At 38.3% G+C, this 17,920-nt stretch overlaps 1 protein-coding gene across 3 annotated transcripts in view; it reads left to right on the top strand.

Annotated features, from left to right (window-relative positions):
- The window catches only part of PIK3CB (phosphatidylinositol-4,5-bisphosphate 3-kinase catalytic subunit beta), a 182,221-nt gene that overhangs the window by 35,909 nt on the left and 128,392 nt on the right, over positions 1 to 17,920 (top strand). For 2 of the 3 annotated variants that reach the window (XM_047098635.1, XM_047098638.1), the window contains exon 2: positions 7,498 to 7,603. The gene's annotated coding sequence lies outside the window, so the exon portion shown is untranslated. Of the gene's footprint in view, positions 1 to 1,232; positions 1,388 to 7,497; positions 7,604 to 17,920 lie in introns of those variants that run through there. The other variant, XM_047098637.1, reaches the window with a different exon arrangement.

The following is a 17,920-nucleotide window of genomic DNA, read 5'->3' as shown; positions in this document are numbered from 1 at the left end:
ACTGTCTTTTTTCCATTGGATATTCTTTTCTGCTTTGTCAAAGATTAGTTGGCCATACTTTTGTGGGTCTAGTTCTGGGGTTTCTGTTCTATTCCATTGGTCTTTGTGTCTGTTTTTGTGACAATACCATGCTGTCTTGATGATGACAGCTTTGTAGTAAAGGCTAAAGTCTGGGATTGTGATGCCTCCTGCTTTGGTCTTTTTCTTCAAAATTACTTAGGCTATTCAGGGCCTATTGTGGTTCCATACAAATTTTAGGATTGCTTGCTCTAGCTTTGAGAAGAATGCTGGTGCAATTTTGATTGGGATTGCATTGAATGTGTAGATAGCTTTGGGTAGCGTTGACATTTTAACAATATTTATTCTTCCAACCAATGAGCACGGAATGTTTTTCCATTTCTTTATATCTTCTTCAGTTTCCTTCGTAAGCTTTCTATAGTTTTCAGCATACAGATCTTTTACATCTTTGGTTAGATTTATTCCTAGGTATTTCATGCTTCTTGGTGCAATTGTGAATGGGATCAGTTTCTTTATTTGTCTTTCTGTTGCTTCATTATTAGTGTATAAGAATGCAACTGATTTCTGTACATTGATTTTATATCCTGCGACTTTGCTGAATTCATGTATCAGTTCTAGCAGACTTTTGGTGGAGTCTGTCCGATTTTCCGTGTATAATATCATGTCATCTGCAAAAAGTGAAAGCTTAACTTCATCTTTGCCAATTTTGATGCCTTTGATTTCCTTTTGTTGTCTGATTGCTGATGCTAGAACTTCCAACACTATGTTAAACAACAGTGGTGAGAGTGGACATCCCTGTCGTGTTCCTGATCTCAGGGGGAAAGCTCTCAGTTTTTCCCCACTGGGGATGATATTAGCTGTGGGCTTTTCATAAATGGCTTTTATGATGTTTAAGTATGTTTGTATTTTTTTTTTAAACATTTATTTAGTTTTGAGAGACAGAGAGAGAATGTGTGTGTGGGACAGTGTGTGTGTGCCCACAGTGTGTGTGGGCAGAGAAAAGGAAACGCAAAATCTGAAGCAGGTTCCAGGCTCTGAGCAAGCTGTCAGCACAGAGCCAGAAGCGGGGCTTGAACCCATGAACCATGAGATCATGACCTGAGCCACCCAGGTGCCCCTCATGAATTTTTTTTTTTTTTTTTTTTTTTTTTTTTAAAGTAGGCTTCACAGCCAGCATGGAGTCCAAGGCAGCGTTTGAACTCATGACCCTTGAAATCAAGACGGGAGCTGAGATCAAGAGTCAGATGTTAACTGCCTGAGCCACTTAAGCACCCCTTTCATGGAGTTTTGAAGCAGAAATGACATTATCTTCATTTATACTTTTTTTTTCTTTCCTAGTTCAAGTATAACATGTACAACAATCCTAAAGGTATAGTGAGACAGATTTTTATAAGCTTCTGACACTCATTCTGAGGGTTTTGGTTATTATTATTATTTTTTTTAAGTTTTCTTTATTTAAGTAATCTCTGCATCTACCGTGGGGCTTGAACTCATGACCCCGAGCTTAAGAGTGGCATGCTTTTTCGACTGAGGCAGCAAGGCACCCTGGTTTTGTTGATCTTTTACCAGAAGGTATCAACAGAGATTTCAGACCACAGCCAGGATATTTATTTTTCTTCAGATGGTCCTTACATGGTTTGTATACTAATATATTAAAGTTGTAATTGTCTCATTAGGCTGTCAGGAAAAAGACTCAAGTTCACATGAACTGACAATGACCTATAGATGAAACCTGCTGCCTGATAGTGCCTGTAATGTGTATTTTGGTATCAGAGGAGTTACAAAGTGAAAAAAAACTTTACTTCATCTGAAAATGATGAAATGTGTTAGATGGTGGCAGATTGTTTTCCTAAGAGGTTATATTAATTTATACTGTCACTAGGAAAGTAAAATATTTTGGCTGTTCTGTATTTTCATAAGCAGTTGATACTGTCAGACCTTTTTGTCAGTCTGGCACATGTGAAATAGTGGTACACTGTGCTTTTTTTCTCCTTTTAACTTTTTCCAATGAAGTATAACACATAAAAGGCAAAAAAATCATTATGACTTTCACAAAGTAAAAACAGATCCTTGTGACCATCACCGAGAAGTATAGCATTGCCAGCAATCCAGAAACTCTCCTTACGCACACCGATCCTGTCACCATCCCCCACCAACCATAACTAGTGCTTACTTCTTTCCCAGAGGTAATTGCTGTTCTGACAGCTAACACCATAGATTAGTTCTGCTTGTTTTTGAACGTTGTATACCTGGAATCATGCAGTGGAGTGCCTTTGTGTCTGGTCTTCTTTTCAGCAATATGCTTATTACATTTATCCATGTTATCTGTAGCTAAGTAGCTTAATAATAAGATGGACAAAGCTATATATATTCTCATTCTTAGTATGTGTAAAACAGTGGTTCCTATTATTTGTGTGTGTTAGAGGCACACTTCTGTTTTTTATTGAGGGATTTGCAAATTATATTTGTTGCTGAAATATCTTTTTGTAATTCAGATATTCACATCTAAATTAATTAAAAATATATGTAGGTCTGGTATTTGAATCTTTTTTCTGAATTATTTATTTTTATGGTATGTGATAGATTTCTGTGGTTCAGAAATAAAAAGTATGAAAAGGTAAAGTCTCCCACCTCTATTCCCAACTGTATGTGAGTAGTTCATATCCACCCCTAACATCTCACTCTGCCTAGGAAACTGGTATTACTACTTTCTTGTGTGATCTTTCGGCGTGTCTTAATGAATATAGATTTTTTTTAAGTTTATTTATTTATTTTGAGAGACAGAGCAAGCAGGGGAGGGGCAAAGAGACAGGGAGAGAGAGAATCCCAAGCAGCTTTGTGCTGTCAGCATGGAGCTAAATGTGGGGTTCAAACTCATGAACCATGGTATCATGACCTGAACTGAAACCAAGAGTTGGATGCTTAACCGACTGAGCCACCCAGGTGCCCCTGAATATAGATTTTTATTTCTTTCTATTTTTATTCCTCTACCAAAAGCACATTATAGTAACTGCCCTGTACTTTATTGTTAATTTTTTGCTTAACATCTTGCATATTTTTATTTAAAAAAATTTTTAAGTTTATTTATTTTGAGAGAGAGAGTGAGTGGGAAAGGGGCAGAGAGAGAGGGAGAGAGAGACAATCCTAAGCAGGTTCTGCACTGTCAGCACAGAGCCTGACATGGGACTCAAACCCACGAACTGTGAGATTATGACCTGAGCCAAAACCAAGAGTCAGATGCTTAACTTACTGAGCCACTCAGAAGCCCGGAACATCTTGCATATTTTTATATCAGTCCTTTTTTATAAAGCTCTCGAGTGTTCGTTTTCCTTGCAATATAGTGTTCCATTGTGAAAATATAGTTTATTCATTCTCTTTTGGGTTTACAGTTTTGGGCTATTTTTAGAGGTTTTTTTTTTTTAATGTTTATTTTTGAGACACACACACACACACACACACACACACACACACACACACACACACACAGTGCAAGTGGGGAGGGGCAGAGAGAGGGAGACACAGAATCCAAAGCAGGCTCTGAGCTGTCAGCACAGACAGCTGATGTGGGGCTCAAACCCATGAACCCAGGCACCCCAGTTTTTGGCTATTTTGAATAATAATGCTGTGAACATTCTAGTAAATATCTTTTGGTGAAATGTGTGCACATTTCTTTTTGATGTATGTCTAGGGTGGAATCCCCTGTCATAGGTATGTGAATTTCCATTGCTCCACATCCTCAGCCTCCAGTTTAGGTAGGCTTAGTTTCTTTAAATTTTACCTATTTTGGTGGGTTCACAGTGTTATTTTATTGTGGTTTTAATTTTTATTCTCTAATGAGAATGTCCATTTTTTCCCTATGCTTATTGGCTATATTGTTTTTTTGAAAAACTTTATTTAAAAAATACCCAGAAAAAAAAATATATATAATCTCCATTTGTTAAACAGAAAGAAAGAAAAACAGACAAACTCCTGTACTAGCAGTCTTAATCTGGTCCTTTCTTGGGTAGTAGGTATCAAAGAATTGACTGTTCTAATTGTGTTTTGTAAAACAAAAACAAAAGTAGAGGAAATTCACGTTCCTTTGATGTAGGGCTAGGACTTTGTGGTAGTATATGAGGAATACTCTGAATTCAGTAGGAAGAGGAGGAAGAGGAGAGAGATGAATATATATCATGAAGTGATTTTGAATTTACATGGCTTTGCTTGCTTATTTGTGGGTGGAGACTGGAAGGTTGAAATCATTGTTAAGTAGTTTAGCTGGCTCCTAAATTATAATATAACTAGCATGATTGAAGCATAGTGTTGATTTTGTTTTTGTAGAAAAGTACTTACTAACATTTTTTAAGGGGCGCCTGGGTGGCTCAGTTGGTTGGGCATCCGGCTTCGGCTCTTGTGATCTTGAGGTTCATGAGTTCAAGCCCCATACCAGGCTCTGTGCTGACAGCTTGGGCCTAGAGCTTACTTTGGATTCTGTGTCTCCCTCTGTCTGCCCCTCCCCTGCTTGCCCTCTGTCTCTCGCTCTGTCTCAAAAATAAATAAACATTAAAATTTTTCTTTCATTTGTTATGAGAGAGAGAGTGCGCACACATGACCATGAATGGGGAGGGGCAGAGAGAGAAAGAGAGAATTCCAGGCACACTCTGCATGGACAGTGCAGAGCCCCACTTGGGGCTTGGACCCATGAACCATGAGATCATGACCTGAGCTGGAGTCATGAGTCAGCCACTTAACTGACTGAGCCACCCAGGCACCCCAAAAAGTATTTTTACTTGAACAAGACTAGAGATAGAATGTGTATAGGGGTTTTGGTTTGGCCAAAACCAAAGAATGGCCACATAGGCCATTCTTAGTGCTTAGTAAGCTTTTGAAATCCACCCCTCCCACCTATGGGACATAATGGCTGAGAGTAGAGGGTTGTGAGCTCACTGATCATTGGAAAGCACCCATGGTTTTGGACTCATGGGAAGGCAAAGCCATAAAACTTTGTGAAGACTATAGGATTTTCTCAATGAGACAGAAGCATCAACTTAAAAAAGATTGATAGTTGTAAACACATTAAAATTAATGTTCACCTAAAGACACCATAAAGAAAAGGAAAAGATAAACTAAACTTAGAAAACAATTATTGCAAACTTGGAAGAAAATAGTTGTCATGTATATAATAGAAAATTAGTGTCCTAAACAGGGCTACCTTCATGGGTATACAACCTGTTCAGTCACACAGGGCCTCACACTTATTTTAATACTAAACTATCACTGTTTTATAATTCATAATTTTTTAATAATGGCCCTGCTTTTTAATTTTGGAATGGGCCCTGCAAATTATGTAACTAATCCTGGTCCTGAATATATGAAGCCTACTAACTAATAAGAAAAAGACAACCCAATAAAAATGGCCAAAAACTGTGAACAAAGGAATGCAGAAAGGAACATAGATACTTAATAAACATTTGAAGGGTGCCTGGGTGACTCAGTCAAACATCTGACTCTTGATTTCGGCTTAGGTCATGCATGATCTCATGTCTTCATGTGTTTGAGCCCCACTTCGGGCACTGTGCTGACAGCACAGAGCCTGCTTGGGAATCTCTCTCCTCTCTCTGCCTCTCCCCTCCTCATGCTGTTTGTCTCTCTCTCTCAAAGATAAAACAAAACAAAACAAAAAAACATTAAAACTTGTGAAAAGGTCTTACATCTCATCAAGTAATACAAACAAATCACAGTAAGGTTGTGTATGTTCTGTACTGCCACCAATTAAGAAATCTCACTTTACCAGGTATTGGCAAGGATTGTGTCATCAATTTACATGCTGCTGGTAAGTTGGTAGAGTGAGTTGGAAGACAACTTGGTGTTTTGGTAAAGTTGGGAATTTGCATATCCTTTAACCCATCAATTCTACTTCTAGGTTTGAAGCATACCCTAAAGAAATTCTTGTTCATTTGCCCCTGGAGACCTGTGTAATAATGTTAATAAGAGCAAAAAAACTGTAAACCATTTAAATGCCTGAAAACAGAATGGATAAATATACTATAGCTATTTATGTAGTGGAATACTATAGAGCAATTAAAAAGTAACATGGATAAAGCTTAGAAAAATATTTGAGTGACAAAATTCAAGTCCCTGAAAATTCCATACAGTATATGAATTTATCAAGCTGAAAAAGGGAGCCAGGGACACAAACCTAAACAAAACATTGTTTAGGGATATATGCATATGGGACAAAGTTATTTTTTAAAGCGTAATGGAATAATTATTCAAGATAAAGGTGGGGATGAGAGGAGTATGTACATAGATGTGATGTTATTGCTCTTCTGTGGGATGGTGATTTACGGTGTTCATCTTATGTTTGCTTGCATGCATCTTTCCATATATTTTGTGTATGTCAGATATTAAAGGAGAAGAGGGGAGAAATGAAATAAGCTATCTATAGTTGGCAGCTTATGGTGTAGACAGAGGGATAGGTTGAGAAGTAGAAAGAAAATTAGCATGTTACAGAAATAAGGTTTCAAGAAAGAGGTGATCTAAATGAGAAAACTTAGATAGTTGTATAGGATGTCCACTTAAGTCCCTTCTGTCTCTAATAGGATTTCATGTGTTTTTTATATTTTTCTCATATTTAAAAATACAGAGTTACAAGCAATCAAATGTCATATAAGATTTATTTTATTGTTTTTCTAAGTTTATCCATTTTATTTTGAGAGAGAGAGAGAGCATGCGTGCAGGCATGTGTAAGTGGGGGAGGAACAGAGAGAGAGAGAGAGAGAGAGAGAGAGAGAGAGAGAGAGAAAGAAAGAGAGAGGCGGGGAGAGAGAATCCCAAGCAGTCTTTGCACTGTCAGCACAAAGCCCATCTCAGGGCTCGAGCTCATGAACCTGGGGATCATAACCAGAGCTGAGCCACCCTGGCTCCCCTATTTTATCAATTCATTTTATTTTTTCATTTAAAAAAATGAATGAATTAATTTTTTTTAATGTTTCTTTATTTTTGAGAGAGAGAAAGTGCGAGCAGGGCAGGGGCAGAGAGAGGGGGACAGAGGATCTGAAGCAGGCTATGTGCTGACAGCAGAAAGCCTGACTTGGGGCCCGAACCCATAAGCCATGAGATCATAACCTGAGCTGAAGTTGGACGCTTAACCAACTGAGCCACCCAGGTGCCCCATCTTCACTTTTTTTTTAAGTGGGCGGATTTCTTTTTGTTTTTTTTTTTATGTTTATTTATTTATTAATTATTTTTTTAATGTTTGTTTTTGAGAGAGAGAGACAGCATGTGCAGGGAAAGGGCAGAAAGAGAGAATCCCGAGCAGGCTCTGCATTAACAGTGCAGTTCAGGGTTACATCTCACAAACCGTGGAGTTAAGACCTGAGCCTAAGTCAGGAGTCAGACACTTAACTGACTGAGCCACCCAGGTGCCCCAGATTTATTTTATTTTTAATTTAGCTAATTTAGGTGTTAATACCTTTTTTCTTCCCCCTTTTTTTGTAGCGTATCGTCTAATTTGAAAGTCTTCCATGAAAACTTCACTTTAAAAAAATAAGTAATGCCATCATCTGTTATCCTAAAAGACTGAAATGGGGGCTGTCAATTTGAGGTAAGTGTCTAAATTTGTATCTTTACTTACATTAGTTTTCCGAAAGTTAAATATAGAAGGAAAATATAAATATTGTTTAGATTCTAAATCTTTTAGTTAATCTCTGTATTGGGGGGGGTGGGTAGAAATCCTAGACTTTGTGCTTTTTTTTCCCCTTAGTCTTTCTTTTAAAATGATATTTAGGATTATGTTTACCCCATAGTTAATGGAGCTTCATGAAGGAGACAGGTGGGATCAGTGTTGTTGAAAGCTTTTCTAGAGAGGCTCGTTGAAAACTGAAGTTTTTTTGGAGTTGGCATTTAGGTAACACTGCTGGACAGTAGGGACCATTTCAGGACAGTGTTTGTGGCTGAAAATAAGCTTGCAGTAGAATAAAGAGTGAAGAGGAGGCGATGAAGTGAATATTTCAGCTCTAACTCATTTATTAAGTCAGCATGTAGTGTGTATTTAGGATGTGGTGGTCATTTTCCTAAGTACTGGAATTATAGTTAGTGTGACCATATATTCTGATGTAAGCCTCTTGTAGATCAATTAATACCTGTATTTTTTATCTCCATGACTTATTTATTTGAGAGAGAAAGAGAACATGCGAGTGGGGGAGGGGGTAGAAGGAGAGAGGAAGAACCTTAAGCAGGCTCTACACTCATTATGGAGGCTGAAGCAGGGCTTAGTCCCACGACCCTGGGATCATGACCTGAGCTGAAATCAAGTTGGATGCTCTGGGAGCCTGTGTGGCTCAGTCAGTTAAGCATCCAACTTTGGCTCAGGTCATGATCTCGCAGTTCATGAGTTCAAGCCCCACGTTGGGCTCTCTGCTGTCAGTGTGGAGCCTGCTTTGGATCATCTGTCTCCCTCTCTTTCTGCCCCTCCCCTGCTCTCTCTGTCTCTCAAAAATAAAATAAACATTAAAAAAAAAGGGGCGCCTGGGTGGCTCAGTCAGTTAATCATTCGACTCTTGGTTTTGGCTCAGGTCATGGTCTCACGGTTTGTGGGTTCGAACTCTGCATTGGGCTCTGCTCTGGCATTTTGGAGCCTGCTGGGGATTCTCTCTCCCTTTCTCTCTACCTCTCCCCCTTGCATGAGCACGTGCACTTGGAATGTGTCCGCGTTCTCTCTCCCTCTCTCAAAATGAATAAACATTAAAAGAAAGAGAAGGTTTAATGTTTATTTATTTATTTTGAGAGAGGGAGAGAAAATCCCAACCAGGCTCCGCACTGTCAGTGCAGTCATGTCCTGAACTGAAATCAAGAGTTAGATGCTTAACAGACTGAGCTAGACAGGTGCCCCAAGAGATTTGTATTCTAGTTAAATTTTAATGAGAGAGCCTCACAGGAATTAAAATTTTGGAGGCTTAAAAAGAATGTGTTAGGGGCACCTGGGTGGCTCAGTCAGTTAAGCGACCGACTTCAGCTCAGGTCCTGATCTCGCGGTTTGTGAATTCAAGACCCGCGTCGGGCTCTGTGCTGACAGCTCAGAGCCTGGAGCCTGTTTCAGATTCTGTGTCCCCCTCTCTCTCTGTGCCTCCCTCTCTCTCTCTCTCTCTCTCTCTCTGACTCTCTCTCTCTCTGTCTCTCTCAAAAATAAAGAAACAAACAACAAAAAAGAATGTGTTGCCAGAAACTTATGGTTACTGTGTCTGTATAACTTGCTTACGATAACAAATGTACTAAGTACTTTTGCTTGGCTCAGGAGAAAGCTATGTGCTTTGATTAGTAGGCAGGAATAACTATGATTTCCCAGGATAGGACAAGATGATTAAATGAGCTAGAATGATTTTTTTATTTAATGTTTATTTTTTTTTGAGAGAGAGAGAGAGGGAGAGACAGCACAAACAGAGATAGGGACACAGAGAGAGGGGGACAGAGGATTTGAAGCAGGCTCTGCTGAGAGCAGAGAACCTGATGCAGGGCTCCAACTCACAAACTGTGAGGCCATGACCTGAGCCAAAGTCAGACGCTTAACTCACTGATCCACCCAGGCGCCCCTAGAATGATTTTTACCCCCCAAAGAGTATACTTGTTAACCTTTGAGATTGGAAATTTTGTAAGGATGTAGAGAAGTTTTCATCTTGCTGTTGACTAACACATTGTCTGTGTAACAGTTCAGAAAAGATATTCTGTGTTCAGATGCATAAATAGACCAATAAGAATTATTAAGGGCAAAAAATATCGATGGGATTATAGCTCCTGCAGAGGTTTTTGAAACTTTGCACCTTGATTGTAATTGTCATTAAGATTTGAAATTTTTTTTAATATTTAATTTATTGTCAAATTGGTTTCCATACAACACCCAGTGCTCATCCCAACAGGTGCCCTCCTCAGTGCCCATCACCCACTTTCCCCCCCCTCCCACCTTGCCCCCCCATCAACTCTCAGTTTATTCTCAGTCTTTAAGAGTCTCTTATGGTTTGGCTCTCTCCCTCTCTTTTTTTTTTTCCTTCCCCTCCCCCATGGTCTTTGTTTAGTTTCTCAGGATCCACATAAGAGTGAAAACATATGGTATCTTTCTCTGTATGACTTATTTCACTTAGCATAACACACTCCAGTTCCATCCATGTTGCTAAGATTTGAAAATTTTGAAATAGATCATATTCGTCGTCTTCACTATTATAATTATGCCTTTTGTTGGTAAATGACATGTTTTAATTTCAAAAAGCTTACTTTAGAAGGTTCTTACCATGTTACGTGAACACTGAATAAACTGAGTGGTTTAAACTTGTGTTCTGGTCTTTACTAGGTCCCCTTCTCCAGTTCTTGTCTTTGCCTCAGGGTTCTTTTTCTTCTATGTGTATTGAGTGTTTACGCAGTTAGAAAAAATGTTCATAAAGATCATATTGTTGAGTGCCTACTGTTTCTGGTCCTTTGATAACATGGTTTTTGCTTTTACTCAGAGAATAACTGTGGTCAGATTGTCATATAGTCTACCATAGACAGTAAGGATATTGTGAAGGAAATTCTGGCTATCTGTGTAGCATGACCTTTCAAAACTGTTTTCTTTGCTGCAAGCATCTCACTTAGCCTTTTGACTGCCACATGACAGAGGAAGTAGTATATAAGGGCAGAATAAATGGCTGCCTTGTTGATCTCAATACAGTTTTCCAATATAAGAGCATGCTAAATAGTCACATATGTTATTAAATAACATTGTTTCATTTATGTGGAAGATTAACAAGTCTTATGCATAATACATAGGGTACATTTTAAGTATAATTTTGTAAAAATTTCTAAGTTAAAGTTGAAATAGAAAATAAATTTATGTTACTTTTAAAAAGAATGTTACTTTGGGGTACATAGGTGGTGGCTCAGTTGGTTAAGCATCCAACTTCGGCTCAGGTCATGATCTCATGATTTGTGAGTTTGAGCCCCATGTCGGGCTCTGTGCTGACAGCTCAGAGCCCAGAACCTGCTTCCGATTCTGTGCCTCCCTCTCTTTCTCTGTCTCTCCCTGCTTACATGCTTGCGCTCTCTCTCTCTCTCTCTCTCTCAAAAATAAACATAAAAACATTAAAAAAAAGGGTGTTAATTTTTTATTCAAAGTTTTAAGAATTATTAATGATTTGAAATCATTATATATAGCCCATGATGAAAAATTCACTATTTTAGTGGGCAGATATTTATTTTTAAACTTAAAAAAAATTTTTTTTTAGTGTTTATTTTGGGAGAGAGAGTACAAGCAGGGGAGGGGCAGAGAGAGACACACAGAATCCAAAGCAGGCTCCAGGCTCTGAACCAGTAGCATAGAGCCCAATGTGGGGCTTGAACTCAGGAACTGTGAGATCATGATCTGAGCCGAAGTCAGTTGCTTAACTGACTGAGCCACTCTAGCGCCCCAGTGGGCAGATATTTTTAAAGCAACTTTGGAGGTACCTTTCTGCTGTTCTTGAGTAGTCAGGAGAGTCTTCTTTAAAACTGTGAAGTGGCTGGGGCACCTGGGTGGTTCAGTTGGTTAAGCGTGCAACTTTGGCTCAGGTCATGATCTCATGATTCATGGGTTTGAGCCCTGCATCAGGTGCTCTGCTGTCAGCACAGAGCCCGCTTCAGATGCTGTCTCTCTCTCTGCCTCTCATTCATTCCCTCTCAAAAATAACATTAAAAAAGAAAAAAACTGTAATGGGGCTATAAAATTGTTGAATTACTGTGTTGAATATCTGAAACTAATATAACATTGTATGTCAACTATGTTTCTTTTTTATTTCAATTTTTTTTTAGTGTTTGTTTATTTATTTATTTTTTTTTTAAAATTTTTTTTTCAACGTTTTTTATTTATTTTTGGGACAGAGAGAGAGACAGAGCATGAACGGGGGAGGGGCAGAGAGAGAGGGAGACACAGAATCGGAAACAGGCTCCAGGCTCCGAACCATCAGCCCAGAGCCCGACGCGGGGCTCGAACTCACGGACCGCGAGATTGTGACCTGGCTGAAGTCGGACGCTTAACCGACTGCGCCACCCAGGCGCCCCAGTGTTTGTTTATTTTTGAGAGAACTAGAGAGAGAAAGCATGAGCGGGAAGGGGCAGAGAGAGAGGGAGACACAGAATCTGAAGCAGGCTTTAGGCTCTGAGGTGTCAGCATAGAGCCTGATGCGGGGCTCAAACTCACAAACCACAAGATCATGACCTTAGCCGAAGCCAGACGCTTAACCGACTGAGCCACCCAGGTGCTCCAGTGTCAACTTATTTCAATTTAAAACAAAAGAAGGGGCTCCTGGGTGGCTCAGTCGGTTAAGCTTCCGACTTCAGTTCAGGTCATGACCTCATGGTTTGTGGGTTCAAGTCCAGCATCAGGCTCTGTGCTGATAGCTCAGTCTGGAACCTGCTCTGGATTCTGTGTCTCCCTCTCTCTCTGCGTCTCCCCTGCTCAGGCTCTGTCTCTGTCTCTCTCAAAAATAAATAAACATTAAAACAAAACAGAATGCTGTGAAAGGGCCTAGGGGACGTGAATAAGCACCAGCCTGATTTTAAACTTTAATTTTATTTTCAGCTAGTAGCTGAGCTTTATAATGTTTGTATTTATTTATTCATCATTGAGCAGATAGTTACTGATGTCTTGTATCAGTCACTGTACAGAACCTGAAAGATAAAAGATCCTGTCCCTTTTGTACAGGAACTCACTATCTAGATATTAACAAGGGTAATAGGAATAAACTTTAGCAGGATCAAAACTCCTTGCCCTAGCTGCTAATTTCAGTTCCCTCCCAGAATCTAGACAAAGGTTATAAGGGGAAGCAGTAAGGACATGAGGATGGTCAGGATTCTTTGGTTGGAGCAGTGCTGGCGGACAGGCAACTGCAGGTGAGAGGAAAAATGTGGAACTTGACATGAAGGTCACAGAGCAGAATGGGAAATGGGTTCCCATCAAATGGACTCTTCATGCCTGGTGCTGCCTAGGAGGTTTACTTATGTTATTGCTCTTAATCCATTAAAAAAAAAAAAGTGTGAAATTTAGCATATATACAGAAGAGCACATAAAACCTTAAGTTTAGAATTTAAAGAACAATAGAAAAATAAAACCTCTGCATGATAGGCAGGCCAGTTCTATGTGTGTTAGTTACTCTATTGTTTTTTTTTCTTCCTCTCCCTAAACTACTCTTAGCTGAATTTTTTGTTGCTTCCTTGTTTTTCTCTGTGGCTGTACCATCTACATTTATATCTCTGACCAATACTTTGTATTTATACTTGAGTAAATGAAATCATATTGTGCATATTCTTTTTTTTCCTAACATTGTTTACAGGGTCCATTCATAGTTATGTGTATAGCTATATTTTCTTAATTTTCCATTTTGTTAAAATATTCAGTACAACTTACTGATCCATTCTATTAATGTACATTTAGGTTGTGTCTAGTTTTCAGATAGTATGAAAAATTCGACATTTAACATTCAGGTACATGTGACATCATAGATTAAGAGTTTTTTCAAGGCTGTATACCTAGTAATGGAATTTTTGGTGCCAGACTCTTTGGAAGAGGTTGATTCAATTTATTCTCCCACCAGCAGTGATCTGTGAAATGGTATCTCCTTGTGGTTTTGTTTTTTTTAAATTGAAATGACTTTTGTTTAAGTTTATTTATTTTTGAGAGAGAGAGAGAGAGAGATCACACATGCACAAGCAGAGGAAGTGGCAGAGAGAGAGGAGAAAGAATCCCAAGCAGGCTCTGTGCTCTCAGCAAGAGCCCCACATGGGGCTTGATCTCACAAACTGTGAGATCATGACCTGAGCCAAAATCCGGAGTCAGAGGGCTAACTAACTGAGCCACCCAGGCGCCCCCCTTGTGATTTTAATTTATGTTGCCTTGGTGACTAATGGGGTTGAATATTTTTCCACCATGTGTTTATGGATTTTTCTGGCTGCTGTGAAATTTGTATTTAATTATTTTGCCCATTTTTCTATGATTTTTGATTTATATAATTTTTGTATATTTATTTTCACACTAAATTTTATAAAAATTGTTTATTTGATCATTTTAAAATTTTAATTCCAGTATAATTTTTATATAATGTTATACTAGTTTCAAGTGTACAATATAGTGATTGAACAGTTCTGTACAATATCTAGTGATCATTATAGTAAATATACTATTAATGCCCTTCACCTATTTTATCCACATCCCACCCACCTATTTTTTTACAGTTTATTTTGAGAAAGAGCGAGAGACAGCTCAAGAATGGGAGGGTCAGAGAAAGAGGGGGAGAGAGAGAATCCTAAGCAGGCTCTGCACTGCCAGCCTGAGCCTGAGGCGGGGCTTGAACTCATGAACTGTGAGATCATGACCTGAGCCAAAATCAAGAGTTGGATGCTTAACTGACTGAGCTACCCAGGTGCCCCTCACCCACCTATTTTATTCACTTGTTCAACATTCTTCATTGAATCTTTTTCTGTTTTTTTTTTTTTTATTAATGTTTATTTTTATTTTTGAGAGAGAGAGACACACACACAGTGTGAGTGGGGAAGGGACAGAGAGAGAGAGAGGGAGACACAGAATCTGAAGCAGGCTCCAGGCCCTGAGCTGTCAGCACAGACCCCGGCATGGGGCTCGAACCCACAAACTGCAAGATCATGACCTGAGCTGAAGTTGGACACTTAACTGATTGAGCCACCTAGGCACCCCTGTTATTTTATTTTTATTATTTATTTATTTATATATCAAGAATACCTTAACATGGCCTACCTCTCTAGTATCATCCTGCTTCTGTTTTCTGCTTCTCTGTGTCCCTCATAGCTGTCTTTGAACTCCTCAGATGATTAAAGCTTCTTAGGTCTTTGCATATGTTCTTTCTCAACTTTGCTTAGCTAACTTCCTCTCTTTCTTCTAGCATGTGTTAAAAAATCCTCTTCCCTTTGCACTCTTTTGTATATATGCCTCAAATTCACATACTTTGTGTGTCTAAACTTATTAAAAATATAGTAATTCTAGTCAGATGACTAGTCAGGAGGAGAAAGAAGGCTGTCAATATGTTCATTTCTATCAGGGAATAAAAATGCATTGTGCAGGGGCACCTGGGTGGCTCAGTCGGTTAAGCGTCCCACTTCAGCTCGGGCCATGATCTTACATTCCATGAGTTCGAGCCCTGTGTTGAGAGCTTGGAGCCTGGAGCCTGCTTTGGATTCTTTAAAAAAAAAAAATTTTTTTTTTTAAGTTTATTTATTTTTGACAGAGACAGTGCGAGCATGACCTGGGGAGGGGCAGAGAGAGGGAGACACAGAATCTGAAGCAGGCTCCAGGCTCCAGGCTGTCAGCACAGAGCCTGCCGCGGGGCTTGAACTCACGAACTGTGAGATCACGACCTGGACGCTTAACCCACTGAGCCACCCAGCCGCCCCCTGCTTTGGATTCTTAAAGCTTTCTTTAATTTCAGTGTTTTAGCCAATGTATTTTAAATTCTTTGAGAGTATCTCCTCAGTTTCCAGATGGTGTCATTTTGGAAGCTGGGAAATAAATGAACCTCTAATAGTAGCTTTTACTTGAAAAAATGATCAAGAGGAAAAGTATAGGTTGGTTTTAAGAGCTGCATTCAGTGAGGAAACATTTTTGTTTAGCTTTTGTGTTAGTGGTATGAAATTGATAATAATGACATTTTTCTAGTTTATTTCTTCTCTTAGTAAGTCATTTGTGACAGTAAATGATGTGGGTGGTATGAATGAATAAAATTGAAAATCACATTCCACAACAAAGCAGTATTTTAAATGGTGTATTAAGAAGATGAGAGACAAAAATAATGCTGTTTTAACACCAACAAATTGGACAACCCAGAAGAAATGGATCAGTTCTTAGAAACATATTTGATCAAATCTGAATCATGAAGTAGAAAATCTGGACAGATTACTGATAAGGAAATTGAATCAGTAACTGAAAATTTTGCAACAAACAACAGTCCAGGACCAGATGGCTTCAGTGGTGAATTCTACCAAACATTTAAAGAAGAATTAATACCAACCTTCTCAAACGTCTTTCAAAAAACAGAGGAAGAGCAAATTCTTCTAAACTCATTTTATGAGGCCAGCATTACACTGATAGCAAAACCAGACAAGGACCCACAAGAAAAGAAAATTATAGACCAATATTCCTGATGAATAATAGATGCAAAAATCCTCAACAAAATATTAGTAAACTGAATTCAGCAATACATTAAAAGAATCATATACTGTGATCAATTAGAATTTATTCTGGGAATGCAAAGATGGTTCAAGATCCATAAATCAGTGATATATGTCACATTAACAAAATAAAGGTTTAGAAACCATGTTATCATCTCAATAGATACAGAAAAAGCATTTGACAAAATTTGACATCCATTTATGATAAAAATTCTCAACAGAGTACAGAGAAAAACATAAGTCAACTAATAAAGGCCATGTATGACAAGCCACAGCTAACATCATACTCAGTAGTGAAAATGTGAAGAATTTTCCTGTAAGATCAAAGAACAAGAAAAGGATGCCTGCTCTCACCCCTTTTATTGAACATATTATTGGAAGACCTAGCCAGAGCAGTTAGGCAAGGACAAGAAATAAAAGACCTGCAAATCGGAAAGGAATTAAAATTGTCACTCTTAGCAGATGAAGAAATGAAGATAAGATGTAGAAAACCCTAAAGACTTCATCAAAAAGCTGTTACAAGTAATACATTTAGTAAAGTTGGAAAATACAAAAATCAATCTACAAAAATCTGCAAAATTCTATATTCTACTGACAAACTATTAGAGAAATTAAAAGTCCCATTTACAATTGCAACGAAAAGAATAAGATATCTAGGAATAAATATGACAAAGGAGATGAAAGACCTGCACACATAAAACTACAGGACATTGATGAAATAAAGAAGACATAGTGAACAGAATAATAGCTTGTGTTCCTGGATTGGAAAAAATAATATTGTAAAAATGTCCATACAACTCAAAGCAACCTACAGATTCAGTGCAATCCCTATTATAATTCTAGTGGCTTTTGTTTTTGTTTTTTACAGAAATAGAATAAACAATCCTAAATATGGAACCACAGAAGATCCTGAGTAGTCAAAGTAATCATGAGAAAGAACAAGGCTAGAGACATCCCACTTACTCATTTCAAAATATATTACAAAGTTATAGTAATCAAAACAGTGTGATACTGTTATAAAACAGACATGTAGATCAATGGAACAGAATAGAGAGCCCAGGAATAAAGCCATGCATACATGTTTAATTAATTTATGACAAAGGAGCCAAGAAAATGCAGTGGAGGTAAGGACGATCCCTTCAATAAAAGGTTCTGGAAAAGCTGGACAACCACATACGAAGGAATGGCACTGAATCCGTCTTGCACCACACACAAAAATTAATACAGATTAAAGATGTGAACTTAAGATCTGAACCCATAAATTCCTAGATGAAAACATATGCAGTTAGTTTTCCTGTTTTGATTCTGGCAATGATATTTTGGATTTGATACCAAAAGCAAAGGCGATAGAAGCAAAAATAAATGGGACTACATCAAACTAAAAAACGTCTGCACAGCAAAGGAAACCATCAATAAAATGAAAAGGCAACCTACCGAATGGGAGAAAATACTTGCAAATCATATACCTGATGAAGGGTTAGTATCCAAAAGGTATAAGGAACCCATACAAGTTAGATGTGCCCTGCCCTCACCCAAATTAGATATCTGAATAGACATTTTTCCAAAGAAGACTTGCAAATGTCCAACAGGTACATGAAAAGGTGTTCAACATCACTAGTCATCAGGGAAATTACCATAAAAAAACCTCAACAAGATCATTACCTTGCCCTATTAGAATGGCTAATATCAAAAAGAGAGGCAATATAAGTATTGGTGAGAATGTATA

Source organism: Lynx rufus, unplaced genomic scaffold, assembly GCF_022079265.1.
Source record: "Lynx rufus isolate CCGP_SWC_20201006 ecotype Redwood Valley unplaced genomic scaffold, mLynRuf1.p SCAF_5, whole genome shotgun sequence".
Lineage (NCBI taxonomy): Eukaryota > Metazoa > Chordata > Mammalia > Carnivora > Felidae > Lynx > Lynx rufus.
This window is presented reverse-complemented; position numbering and strand designations above follow the sequence as displayed.